This window comes from Mustelus asterias, unplaced genomic scaffold, assembly GCF_964213995.1.
Source record: "Mustelus asterias unplaced genomic scaffold, sMusAst1.hap1.1 HAP1_SCAFFOLD_195, whole genome shotgun sequence".
NCBI lineage: Eukaryota > Metazoa > Chordata > Chondrichthyes > Carcharhiniformes > Triakidae > Mustelus > Mustelus asterias.
Genome location: NW_027590188.1, coordinates 745,284 through 758,559, shown reverse-complemented (window position 1 = coordinate 758,559; position 13,276 = coordinate 745,284). Strand labels below are relative to the sequence as shown.

The 13,276-nt window shown below is 48.9% G+C and overlaps 1 protein-coding gene across 1 annotated transcript in view; it reads left to right on the top strand.

Moving 5' to 3' along the window:
• Window positions 1–6,826: 6,826 nt before the first annotated feature.
• The window catches only part of LOC144485493 (NACHT, LRR and PYD domains-containing protein 3-like), a 97,267-nt gene continuing 90,817 nt past the window's right edge, over window positions 6,827–13,276 (top strand). The window contains exons 1-2 of the mRNA XM_078203639.1: window positions 6,827–6,949; window positions 10,635–10,800. The gene's annotated coding sequence lies outside the window, so the exon portion shown is untranslated. The remainder of the gene's footprint in view (window positions 6,950–10,634; window positions 10,801–13,276) is intronic.

The following is a 13,276-nucleotide window of genomic DNA, read 5'->3' as shown; positions in this document are numbered from 1 at the left end:
TCATAGCTCCTTGAAAGTGGAGTCACAGGTGGACAGAGTGGTGAAGAAGGCATTCCACATGCTTGGTTTCATTGGTCAGAATACTGAATGGGATTTGGGACATCATGTTGAAGTTGTACAAGACATTGGTAAGGCCACACTTGGAATACTGTGTACTGTTCTGGTCACCCTATTATACCAAGGATATTATTAAACGAGGAAATGTGCAGAAAAGAACTACTGGGATACTGCAGGGTCTTGATGGTTTGAGTTATAAGCAGGGGCTGCAAAGACTGGGACATTTTCTCCTGGAGCATAGGAGGCTTCGGGGTGGTCGAACAGTGGCCTCGCTGGATTCACTCTGTCCTTTCAGATTCAGTCTCACAGGCCTGGCTGTGTTCACGGTGTCCTTTGAGATTCAGTGTCACAAGCCTGGCTGGGATCACTCTATCCTTAGAGATTCAGTGTCACAGGCATTGCTGGGTTCTGTCTGTCGCTTGAGATACAGTCCCACAGGCCTGGCTGGATTCACTCTGTCCTTTAGGATTCAGTGTCACAGGCCTGGCTGGGTTCAGTGCCAGGTTCACAGGAGTGCCCGTGTCAATTAGTAGTTCCCTCTAGCTCGATTTGAAGTCCCAACTATCTCAATTTGGAGTGCCCCCTATCTCGATTGCGAGTGACCCTCTAACGATTAGGAGAGTCCCATCTGCTGTTTGTAATATTTATTAATGATCTGGATGAGGGTATAGTTGGGTGGATTAGCAAATTTGCTGATGACACCAAAGTCGGTGGTGTGGTAGACAGTGAGGAAGGGTGTCGTAGTTTGCAGGAAGACTTAGACAGGTTGCAAAGTTGGGCCGAGAGGTGGCGGATGGAGTTTAATGCGGAGAAGTGTGAGGTAATTCACTTTGGTAGGAATAACAGATGTGTTGAGTATAGGGCTAACGGGAGGACTTTGAATAGTGTGGAGGAGCAGAGGGATCTAGGTGTATGTGTGCATAGATCCCTGAAAGTTGGGAATCAAGTAGATAAGGTTGTTAAGAAGGCATATGGTGTCTTGGCGTTTATTGGTAGGGGGATTGAATTTAGGAGTCGTAGCGTTATGTTGCAACTGTACACAACTCTGGTGCGGCCGCACTTGGAGTACTGTGTGCAGTTCTGGTCCCCACATTACAGGAAGGATGTGGAGGCTTTGGAGAGGGTGCAGAGGAGGTTTACCAGGATGTTGCCTGGTATGGAGGGGAGATCCTATGAGGAGAGGCTGAGGGATTTGGGATTGTTTTCGCTGGAAAGGCGGCGGCTAAGAGGGGATCTTATTGAAACATATAAGATGATTAGAGGTTTGGATAGGGTGGATAGTGATAGCCTTTTTCCTCTGATGGAGAAATCCAGCACGAGGGGGCATGGCTTTAAATTGAGGGGGGGTAGTTATAGAACCGATGTCAGGGGTAGGTTCTTTACCCAGAGGGTGGTGAGGGATTGGAATGCCCTGCCAGCATCAGTAGTAAATGCGCCTAGTTTGGGGGCGTTTAAGAGATCCGTAGATAGGTTCATGGACGAAAAGAAATTGGTTTAGGTTGGAGGGTCACAGTTTTTTTTTAACTGGTCGGTGCAACATCGTGGGCCGAAGGGCCTGTTCTGCGCTGTAATGTTCTATGTTCTATGTTCTATCTTGATTTGGAGTGTCCCGATCTGCAATAAGGGAGCCTTCTATCTCGATTAGGAATGCCCCCCCTGTTTAGATTTGGACCAGTGACTATTTCAGTGAGGAGTGCCCCCCGTCATTTCTGAGTGTCCCCGGTCAATTAGGAACGTTGCCTACCTCGATTAGGTCTGTCCCTCCCTCGATTAGGAGTGTCCCGTATCTCGAATAATGGAGCCTTCTATATCAGTTCGGGGTGCCCCCGATTTAGATTTGGAGCAGCGACTAATTCAATTAGCAGTTCCCCCCCCATCGCCGTTAGCAGTGCCCCCCCCCCGTCGCCGTTGGCAGTGCCCCCCCCCATCGCCGTTGGCAGTCGTCTCCCCCCCCCCCCCCCCCCCACCGTCGCTGTTAGCAGTGCCCCCCTGTCTCGATTGGGAGCACGCCGTATCTCGAATAAGAGAGACTTCTATCCCGATTAGGTGTGCTCCCATTTAGATTTAGAGCAGTGACAGTATCAATTCTGAGTGCCCGCATATCAGCTCGCAGTGCTCCTGTCAATGAGGAGTGCCCAGGTGAATTATAAGTGCCCCCAATTTCGGTTTGGAATGCCCCCAATTTTGGTTTGGAGTGCCCCCATCTTGATTACATGCGCCCTTATCTCGATTAGAAGGCCATGGACCAAATCCTGAGTGGAATGACAGGAGTCCAGACTTACCTGGATGGTATCTTGGTCATGGATTCGACTATTTTCCCAGTACTTGGAGAATACCTTAGAGGTTGCAGGAGCACGGCCTGCAAATCAAGAGAGAAATATGAGTTCTTCAAGGACTCCATTGAATGTCTGGGTCATGAAATGGATGCACAAAGCCTAAGATGGAGGTCATCATGAAGGCCCCAAGACCAGACAATGTGTCCCAATTCAGGTTGTTTTTGGGTCTAATCAATTACTGTGACAACAAGCTCAATCCGGACCTGGCGACAGCATTGAAACTGATGCTCCAGTTGCTGGTGAAAGGAGAGCCATGGAAGTGAACAAAAGGAGGCCTCCCTGGCGGTAAAGCAGGCTTTGAAGAGATTGGAAATGCGAGTTCAATTTAACCCAAAGTTACCGCTGCAGCTTACATGCGAAGCCTCGCCCAATGGGATTGAGGCTGTCCTGTCTAACGTTCTGTCAAACGGAGAGGAAGATCCATAGTATTCGCTTCTAGATCATTGACGAAAGCTGAGGAAAAGTTTGCTCGGGTGGAAAAAGAAGGCTTAGGCATCGTCTTTGCATCAAGAAACTAAAAGCTCTGCCATGATGATGTTGTGACTGAGCTCGAAGGTCTGAATTACTGACTCCCATTCATAATTCCTATATTTTATCTTCCATCCTTGGACCATTCACTGGGATACCGTCCATGGCAGCAGTTTGATTGCAGAGGTGGGTGTTGGTGCTGTCAGTGAGAAACACAGCAATGCGGATGCTCTGTCAAGGCTGCCTTTGCCTGGAGATAAAGATGTTCCCGCTGGAATGTGCAGACAATGCACTTCACACAAGAAGATAAAGTTCCGGTAACCGCTAACCAGTTACGGAAAGTCACCCGGAGTGATCCGGTTATGAGGCAGGGAGTGCAACTTGTCCAGAGAGGGAGGATGAGTAGAAAGCACCCGGAGTTACGGTGATAAGTGTGCGGAAGCTGGGAGTTGTCGGTGTTGCTGGATGTTTATTCTGGGCTATGAGAGCCTCATTCCCCCATCATTAAGAGGAAAGGTGCTGGAACGGGTGCACCAAGAGCACCCGGGGGTGCTGCCAATGGAAGAAACAACAAGAAGCTGTTTGTGGTGCTGCCCAAATGGAAGAGAAAGTGGGATGGTGCGAATGCTGCGCTTGGGGACGGAAGGTGCTGCCCTTGCTGCCTCTTGCTGGCTGCGAATGTCCCCAATGATGTGGAGATGCCGGCGTTGGACTGGGGTAAACACAGTAAGAAGTTTAACAACACCAGGTTAAAGTCCAACAGGTTTATTTGGTAGCAAAAGCCACACAAGCTTTCGAAGCTCTAAGCCCCTTCTTCAGGTGAGTGGGAATTCTGTTCACAAACAGAGCTTATAAAGACACAGACTCAATTTACATGAATAATGGTTGGAATGCGAATACTTACAACTAATCAAGTCTAATTCCCATTGTTTTGTTTCTTAAAGACTTGATTAGTTGTAAGTATTCGCATTCCAACCATTATTCATGTAAATTGAGTCTGTGTCTTTATATGCTCTGTTTGTGAACAGAATTCCCACTCACCTGAAGAAGGGGCTTAGAGCTTCGAAAGCTTGTGTGGCTTTTGCTACCAAATAAACCTGTTGGACTTTAACCTGGTGTTGTTAAACTTCTTACTGTGATTGTCCCCAATGGCAGCGAATCCACAGCGAGTCGCTGCTTCATCACAATCTGCCCGACTCCACCCACACTGGCTGTCAATCATTCTGCTGGAGCGGCTTCCTATTGGCTGTGTTCAGCTGATGGACAGCAGAATACACCAATGGAGAATGAGGGTGCAGTGATGGATTGTGGAATGAATCAATGAGGCTTTTGACAAGGTACCACATGGCAGGTTGTTGCACAACCTCCATCATGGGACCCAGGGTGAGGTAGTTAAATGGATACAAAATTGGCTTGATGACAGAAGCCAGTGAATGGTTGTCCAGGGTTGTTTTTCAAACTGGAGGCCTGTGACCAGCGGTGTCCTCTGGGATCAGTGCTGGGTCCACTGTTATTTGTCATTTATATTAATGATTTGGATGAGAATATAGGAGGCATGGTTGGTAAGTTTGCAGATGACACCAAGATTGGTGGCATAGTGGACAGTTAAGAAGGTTACCTCGGATTGCAATGGGATCTTGATCAATTGGGCCAGTGGGCTGACGAATGGCAGATGGAGTTTAATTTGGACAAATGCGAGGTGATGCATTTTGGTAGATTGATCCAGGGCAGGACTTACTCAGTTAATGGTAGGGTGTTGGGGAGAGTTACAGAACAAAGAGATCTAGGGGTACGGGTTCATGGCTCCTTGAAAGTGGAGTCACAGGTGGTCAGAGTGGTGAAGGCGGCATTCGGCATGCCTGGTTTCATTGGTCAGAACATTGAATACAGGAGTTGGGACGTCTTGTTGAAGTTATACAAGACATTGGTAAGGCCACACTTGGAATACTGTGTACAGTTCCGGTCACCCTATTATAGAAAGGATATTATTAAACGAGAAAGAGTGCAGAAAAGATTTACTGGGATGCTACCGGGACTTGATGGATTGAGTTATAAGGAGAGGCTGGATAGACTGGGACTTTTTCCTTTGGAGCGTAGGAGGCTGAGGGGTGATCTTATCGAGGTCTATAAAATAATGAGTGCACAGATCAGCTGGATAGTTCATGTCTTTTCCCAAAGGTCGGGGAGTCTAAACCTTAGAGGGCAGAGGTTGAAGGTGAGAGGGGCAATTATTTCACACAGAGGGTGGTGAGTGTCTGGAACGAGCTGCCAGAGGGAGTAGGAGAGGTGGGGACAATTGTCTTTTAAAAAGCATTTAGTTAGATGGGTCTAGAGGGATATGGGTCAAATGTGGGCAATTGGGACGAGTTTAGGGGTTTAAAAACAGGGGCAGCCTGGACATGTTGGGCTGAAGGGCCTGAAGGTGTGCAAGTCCACAAATCCTTGAAGGTGGCAACACAGGTGGAGAAGGTGGTGAAGAAGGCATATGGTATGCTTGCCTTTATAGGACGGGGTATAGAGTATAAAAGCTGGAGTCTGATGATGCAGCTGTATAGAACGCTGGTTAGGCCGCATTTGGAGTACTGCGTCCAGTTCTGGTCGCCGCACTACCAGAAGGACGTGGAGGCATTGGAGAGAGTGCAGAGAAGGTTTACCAGGATGTTGCCTGGTATGGAGGGTCTTAGCTATGAGGAGAGATTGGGTAGACTGGGGTTGTTCTCCTTGGAAAGACGGAGAATGAGGGGAGATCTAATAGAGGTATACAAGATTATGAAGGGTATAGATAGGGTGAACAGTGGGAAGCTTTTTCCCAGGTCGGAGGTGACGATCACGAGGGGTCACGGGCTCAAGCTGAGAGGGGCGAAGTATAACTCAGACATCAGAGGGACTTTTTTTACACAGAGGGTGGTGGGGGCCTGGAATGCGCTGCCAAGTAGGGTGGTGGAGGCAGGCACGCTGACATCGTTTAAGACTTACCTGGATAGTCACATGAGCAGCCTGGGAATGGAGGGATACAAACGATTGGTCTAGTTGGACCAAGGAGCGGCACAGGCTTGGAGGGCCGAAGGGCCTGTTTCCTGTGCTGTACTGTTCTTTGTTCTTTGAAGGGGGGGGAGGTTTAACACAGATATCAGAAGGACATATTTCACACAGAGGGTCGTGGGGGCCTGGAATGTGTTGCCGGGCAAGGTGGTGGAGGCGGACACACTGGGAACGTTTAAGACTTATCTAGACAGCTATATGACCGGAGTGGGAATGGAGGGATACAAAAGAGTGGTCTAGTTTGGACCAGGGAGCGGCGCGGGCTAATTGTTCCTTGTTTCTCGTTTCAAGGCTTCATTCTATGATCATCTTGCTGGTGCCAGTACAGAGCGAGACTGCGGATAGTTGGGAACCTGTCTCGGGGACAGGGAATTCATATGGTGTTCGTGGAAGTGGAAATGACTAGGGTTGGGAAGCATTTTCCGATCAGGGCCATTGTGATCTCCTGGACTCGTTTCGATCGCCTCGGGGTCGGAGAGGAATTTCCCAGATTTTTTTTCCCCATATTGGCCCTGGGGTTTTCACTCTGGGTTTTCGCCTCTCCCTGGAGATCACATGGTCTGGAATGGGGGGGTGGGGGTAAGTTAATAGGTTGTAATGAACAAAGCATCGTAGCTGTGAGGGACAGCTCGGTGGATAGGATATTGGTATGTAGATAGGCTGGAAAATTGGGCGGGGATCCTGGATTCAGGATTCAATCCTGGACCGGGGAGCGGCGTGGGCTTGGAGGGCCGAAGGGCCTGTTCCTGTGCTGTATTGTTCTTTGTTCTTTGTTTCCAGGCTGTATGTAAATCTGAATGATGACGCAATGAGGTGCCGCCCACTCAGTGACGTGGCTGGAAGCGGCCGTTAAACGGTTTCCGCGCGCGGCTGGAGGGGGCGTTCTGACGTCAATGCCGACGCACAGCACGTGACCTGGATCTGGCCAATCGGCGAGCGGGACAATCAGCCGCCGCCGTCTCGAGTGCGGAGTTCAGGCGCCGCGCCGTTTCTCACTGCGTGTGCGGGGCTTTCCCAGCGGCTTCACACCGAATCTTTGAGTCACGGTAAGGAATTAAATGAGAGAAAAAGTCTCCGCTTCAGCGGCGCCGACTCTCGCTGACTGGGATTGTCCCCAGTGGCAGCGAGTCGCTGCTTCATCACAAGCTGCCCGAGTGCGCCCCGCACTGGCTGCCAATCATTCTGCTGGAGCGGCTTCCTATTGGCTGTGTTCATTTGACGGACAGCAGAACGCACCAATGGGGAATGAGGGTGCGGTGAGGCCCCGCCCACTCAGTGAGAGCCGCTCGCGGTCACGTGGCGCGGCCGGTCACGGTTTCATTATAATTATAAATTTCAGAAACCATCAATTTGCACAATTTGTTTTTTCTAACCGCTCAAAACCACAATTGGTTCCCACCTCCACCTCTCACTCCCTCTCTCCCTTTCCCTTCTTCTCCCGCCTTTTCCCTCTCCCTATTCTCCCTCCCAGGGGGTGCAGCAGCTGCTGACACAGGAAAACCTTCTGCTCTTTGGCTGAAATGAGGGGGACATTTCTGCAAGGTGACTGAGACTGTGGGGCGCTGGCATGTGAGGGAAAAGCTCAGAGATTGAAATGCCAGTGATATTCTGCATCTTGCAATATGCACCTTTCGGCCCTCCAAGCTTGCACCGGCCTTGCTGCCTGAACTAAAAAAACTACTCTTCCGGGGGCCATATCCCTCTATCCCCATCCTGTTCATGTATTTGTCAAGACGCACCTTGAAAGTCACTGTCGTATCCGCTTCAACTACCTCCCCCAGCAGCGGGTTCCAGGCACCCACCACCTATGTAAAAAAAAACTTGCCTCGTACATCTCTTTTAAACCCTGCCCCTCGCCCTAAAACCTATAGCCCCGAGTAATTGACTCTTCCACCCTGGGAAAAAGCTTCCGACGCAGCATCAACACTGAGTAGATCTGGGTGATTATAGAATCCTACAGTGCAGAAGGAGGCCATTTGGCCCATCGAGTCTGCACTGACCACTATCCCACCCCGGACCCTATCCCCACAACCCCATGCATTTATACAAGCCAGTCCCTCTGACACTAAGGAGCAATTTAATTGTAATTTTGCAATTGTAAATTTAATTGTAACTGGATTACAGAGTACTGGGTTAATGCAAGATACTTGGTAGTGTGGCTGAACAGAGAGATCTCGGTGTCCATGTGCATAAGACCATAAGACATAGGAGCGGAAGTAAGGCCATTCGGCCCATCGAGTCCACTCCACCATTCAATCATGGTTGATTTCAACTCCATTTACCCGCTCTCTCCCCATAGCCCTTAATTCCTCGAGAAATCAAGAATTTATCAATTTCTGTCTTGAAGACGCTCAACGTCTCGGCCTCCACAGCCCTCTGTGGCAATGAATTCCACAGACCCACCACTCTCTGGCTGAAGAAATTTCTCCTCATCTCTGTTCTAAAGTGACTCCCTTTTATTCTAAGGCTGTGCCCCCGCGTCCTAGTCTCCCCTGTTAATGGAAACAACTTCCCTACGTCCATCCTATCTAAGCCGTTCATTATCTTGTAAGTTTCTATCAGATCTCCCCTCAACCTCCTAAACTCCAATGAATATAATCCCACGATCCTCAGACGTTCATCGTATGTCAGGCCTACCATTCCTGGGATCATCCGTGTGAATCTCCGCTGGACCCGCTCCAGTGCCAGTATGTCCTTCCTGAGGTGTGGGGCCCAAAATTGCTCACAGTACTCCAAATGGGGCCTAACCAGTGCTTTATAAAGCCTCAGAAGTACATCCCTGCTTTTGTATTCCAAGCCTCTTGAGATAAATGACAACATTACATTTGCTTTCTTAATTACGGACTCGACCTGCAAGTTTACCTTTAGAGAGTCCTGGACTAGGACTCCCAAGTCCCTTTGCACTTTAGCATAGATCCCTGAAAGTTGGCACCCAGGTTGATAGGGTTGTTAAGAAGGCGTACGGAGTGTTAGCTTTTATTGGGAGAGGGATTGAGTTTCGGAGCCAGGAGGTCATGTTGCAGCTGTACAAAACTCTGGTGCGGCCGCACTTGGAGTATTGCGTACAGTTCTGGTCGCCGCATTTTAGGAAGGATGTGGAAGCATTGGCAAGGGTGCAAAGGAGATTTACCAGGATGTTGCCTGGTATGGTGGGAAGGTCTTATGAGGAAAGGCTGAGGGACTTGAGGTTGTTTTTTTTTGAGAGAGAAGAAGGTTAAGAGGTGACTTAATAGAGGCATACATGATGATCAGAGGATTAGACAGGGTGGATGGTGAGAGCCTTTTTCCTCGGCTCTTGATAGCTAGCACGAGGGGACATAGCTTTAAATTGAGGGGTGAGAGATATAGGACAGATGTCAGAGGTAGGTTCTTCACTCTGAGTAGTGAGGGCGTGGAATGCCCTGCCTGCAACAGTAGTGGACTTGCCAACATTAAGGGCATTTAAATGGTCATTGGATAAACATATGGATGACATTGGAATAGTGTAGGTTAGATGGGCTTTAGATTGGTTTCACTGGTCGGCGCAACATCGAGGGCCGAAGGGCCTGGACTGCGCTGTAATGTTCTATGTTCAATTTAGCATGGCCAATGCACCTCACCCGCACATCTTTGGATTGTGGGAAGAAACCGGAGCGCCCGGAGTAAACCCACGTGGACATGGGGAGAATTGTACAAACTACATACAGACAGTGACCCAAGCTGGGAATTGAACTCTGGTTCCTGGCACTGTGAGGCAGCAGTGCTAACCACTGTGCCACCGTGCAGATTCTGGTCTGAATACGGACAGCATTATTACAGAGGATATCAGAGTGATTCTAGTCTGAATACAGACAGCATCAAACCTGAGTGTTTCTGGGTGATTCTAGTCTGAATAGGCACAGCATTATAACACTGAGTATACCTCCTGTTACTGTTACACTTTTCAAACACACGCTGTTTCTGTACATCTGTCCTCAGCTCGGAGAGCAAATAGCCAATTTCCACTTTTCACCCAAAATGTGAACAGACCCGGGACAGAAAAATGGGGAAAGTAGTAAAACATCAGACAGTGTGTAACCCGGGGAGGATGGAGTCAGTGAGATCAGACAGTGTATAACCCGGGGAGGATGGAGTCAGTGAGATCAGACAGTGTGTAACCCTGGGAGGATGGAGTCAGTGAGATCAGACAGTGTGTAACCCGGGGAGGATGGAGTCAGTGAGATCAGACAGTGTGTAACCCGGGGAGGATGGAGTCAGTGAGATCAGACAGTGTGTAACCCGGGGAGGATGGAGTCAGTGAGATCAGACAGTGTGTAACCCGGGGAGGATGGGGTCAGTGAGATCAGACAGTGTGTAACCCGGGGAGGATGGAGTCAGTGAGATCAGACAGTGTGTAACCCGGGGAGGATGGAGTCAGTGAGATCAGATAGTGTGTAACCCGGGGAGGATGGAGTCAGTGAGATCAGACAGTGTGTAATCCGGGGAGGATGGAGTCAGTGAGATCAGACAGTGTGTAACCCGGGGAGGATGGAGTCAGTGACATCAGACTGTGTGTAACCCGGGGAGGATGGAGTCTATGAGATCAGATAGTTTGTGAACTTCGTTAATATGTCGAATGATAATATTGTAATTGAAACATTTCCAACACTCCTGCTTCCCCTTCAGCATCTTTTGATGTTCGGCATGTGGCTAAATTGTCATTTTGATTCACACTGGCACTATTTGACTCTCTTTCTCTTTTGGCATAATCAGATCTCCGGGGGAGCGCTGGATTAATTGTGAATATCCACAGTTGCAATTCAGCAGGGATTGTGTCCTGAAGAACTATAAGAGGTGAACCAGCACAGTATTGTGAGAGCGCCAGCCCGAGAGAACCCTTCACATTCAAACAGCTTCCATATATTTTCTGGAGAGGAAGGTAAGAGGAAGTTCCATTTACTCTGGTCCTGTAGCAAGTACAAAAAGATGATAAAGTGAGGTTGGAAATGCTGAGTGAGATATGGAGTGTGTGAGCACCAAGCACAATTATCCAGTGTAAGGCTGTGAGATGTACCATGAAGCTGGAGCAGTTTGTGTCTCGTGAAACACCGTGCCTGAATTTCACAAGCCCCGACAGTGTCACGTTTTGGTGTTTAAAACACGCAATATTGGAATTGCAGTTTCATTGTTAAACAGAACTGGTTGACTGTTCTGGGTTAATCTTCCTCTGAACTGAACTGAGGGTGTGTTGTGGGAAATTCACCACTTCGGAGTCAGACTTGGAGGTTCAACAAACAGTTTTATTCAGACAAAGCTTTGGGAGAAGCGCTGGCACTCCGCAGTACAGGCACTCACCTTCTCAACTACACAATGGTAGTTGAGCATCTTTTATACATTGTTAGATAATAGACAGTGTGGACATTAGCCGTTAGCACATCGTTACAAGTTGAGTAGACAGGTACGGACATCGACAGTTAACACATGGTTATACATAGAGTAGATACATATATGCAGTTATGTCTTCTATCAATGGCTGATCTTGTTATATACATTTATGCATTTATGTCCCTCATCAGTGGCTGATCTCGTCATCAAACTCATTGTTCTGGGTCTGCTTTTATCTCGAGTTTAAGGTGCCTCAAGGTCTGACCTGTTTCCTGCTGTAATTTAAACACTAAAGGTTTTAACTCTTTATGTAATGTCTGTGCCCAAAGTCAGTGCCTCTTAATGTCTTTTCCCAGAGTCCATTTTGTGTGCCGGGTAACCATTTTGTCTCCTTTACTTTGATTTCTCTCCAACAGGGTGTGTGATGGTGGTTTTGTTATTTCCGTTTTCAGTTATTTTTGCTGAGCGATTTCCTGTGTTGCCAGGGTAACAATCTGACTGATCTCAGTACCAGAGGCAGAGGTGTGGACACCAACCGGTGGAGAGAAAGCAGCTGGGTGGGGGGCCAGGCGAGGGGATCAGTCCGTGTGAGGCAGATTCTGGAGATAGACAGAGGCGATGAGATATGTTAATCAGAAAGGAGAGAAAGACCAGGGCGAACCGACACTGAGAGAGACGGGGGTCAGGGAGAAGAGGAAAAACAGTGAGCTGGAGAGAGACACACTGATACAGACGCAGGGAAGATAGAAATTGAGATGCGAAGTGAGGAAGCAGCAACGATAAAAAACAGGGAGCCAGTGGTGGGGCAATTTGTGTATATCAGAGAGGGCATTAGTAGTGTCGTGAGAGATGACCCTTAGTTCTTGAAGATCAAAGTGTAAAATCAGTTGGGTGGCCCTGAGTAACAGCCAGGGACAGAAACCATTGGTGTGAATTGTTTGTGCTCCCAATTTCCTTCCAACAAGCCCACAGGTGAACTCATCCTATTGGCAAACCAAATACATTAAATCAGATAAACTGAGGGGCAAAATTAAAGCAGTGGCCCCTTAAAAAGCCGGGTGTCGCCCCAAACAAAATAAAGCAAAGTGTAAAGAAAACTTCAAACATCAAATCAAAAGGTGATTAAAGGGATGGATGTCAGCCCCTGCTGGGCTTCAGTGATGCCCGTGGACTTCGCACGCATGCTCCCTCTCCAGGGTCGCACTGCCACATATGTAGCCGCAGTAGAGGGACAGACAGTCGGGTGGGACGACCCTCTTGGTTATCCTCTGCCTGGGCCTGCTTATGGCAAATCTAGCCAGGCCCGGGAGCAGGTTCAGAAGGAGGTCCTCTGCCTTCCCACCCCCACCGGTCCGCACCAGGTGCCCGTCAATCAGGAGCGTGGGACTGAAGTGCAAACAGAACATCAATGAAATATTTTTTGGGTAATGAAAAGGGAGTCCAGCCTAAGACAGTGAATGTAAACGTATCCCACAGAATCCACAAGACTGCAAAGAGGGCAGGATACTTGGGAGCCCGTGAACTGGTACAATTTATGGTTGCGTGGTACTGCTGCGGGCATGAGTCTCCACTCCAGGACCCCAACGTATCGGAAGTGGATCCCTTCATAGTGGGACCTCCATTGGGAATCTCCGCCGCCGGACGGCAACAAGGCGCACCAAGGAATGTCTGGCGAGGGCCAGTAGTGGAAGGTGTGCAGCAGCAGCCCAGACAGGAAACCCTCCGTGTCGTGGCAAAAGGCACAGAGAGCATTTTCACAAGGCAGCTCAAACTATGGGGTGCCAAATCCAGGAAGTGGGGTCTGGGCTTAGGGCCAATGTGAAATTCCGTCTGAGCACGTGCATGCTGAGATGGGATCCCACCGCAAGTGTGACGTCGGGTCTGGGCACGTGAACAGACTGGGAATAGAGGGATACAAACGGATGGTCTTGTTAGGTACACATGATCGGTGCAGGCTTGGAGGGCCGAAGGACCTGTTCCTGTGCTGTCCTGTTTTTTGTGCTTTGTTCTTTGACGGTTCTAAGGTCATA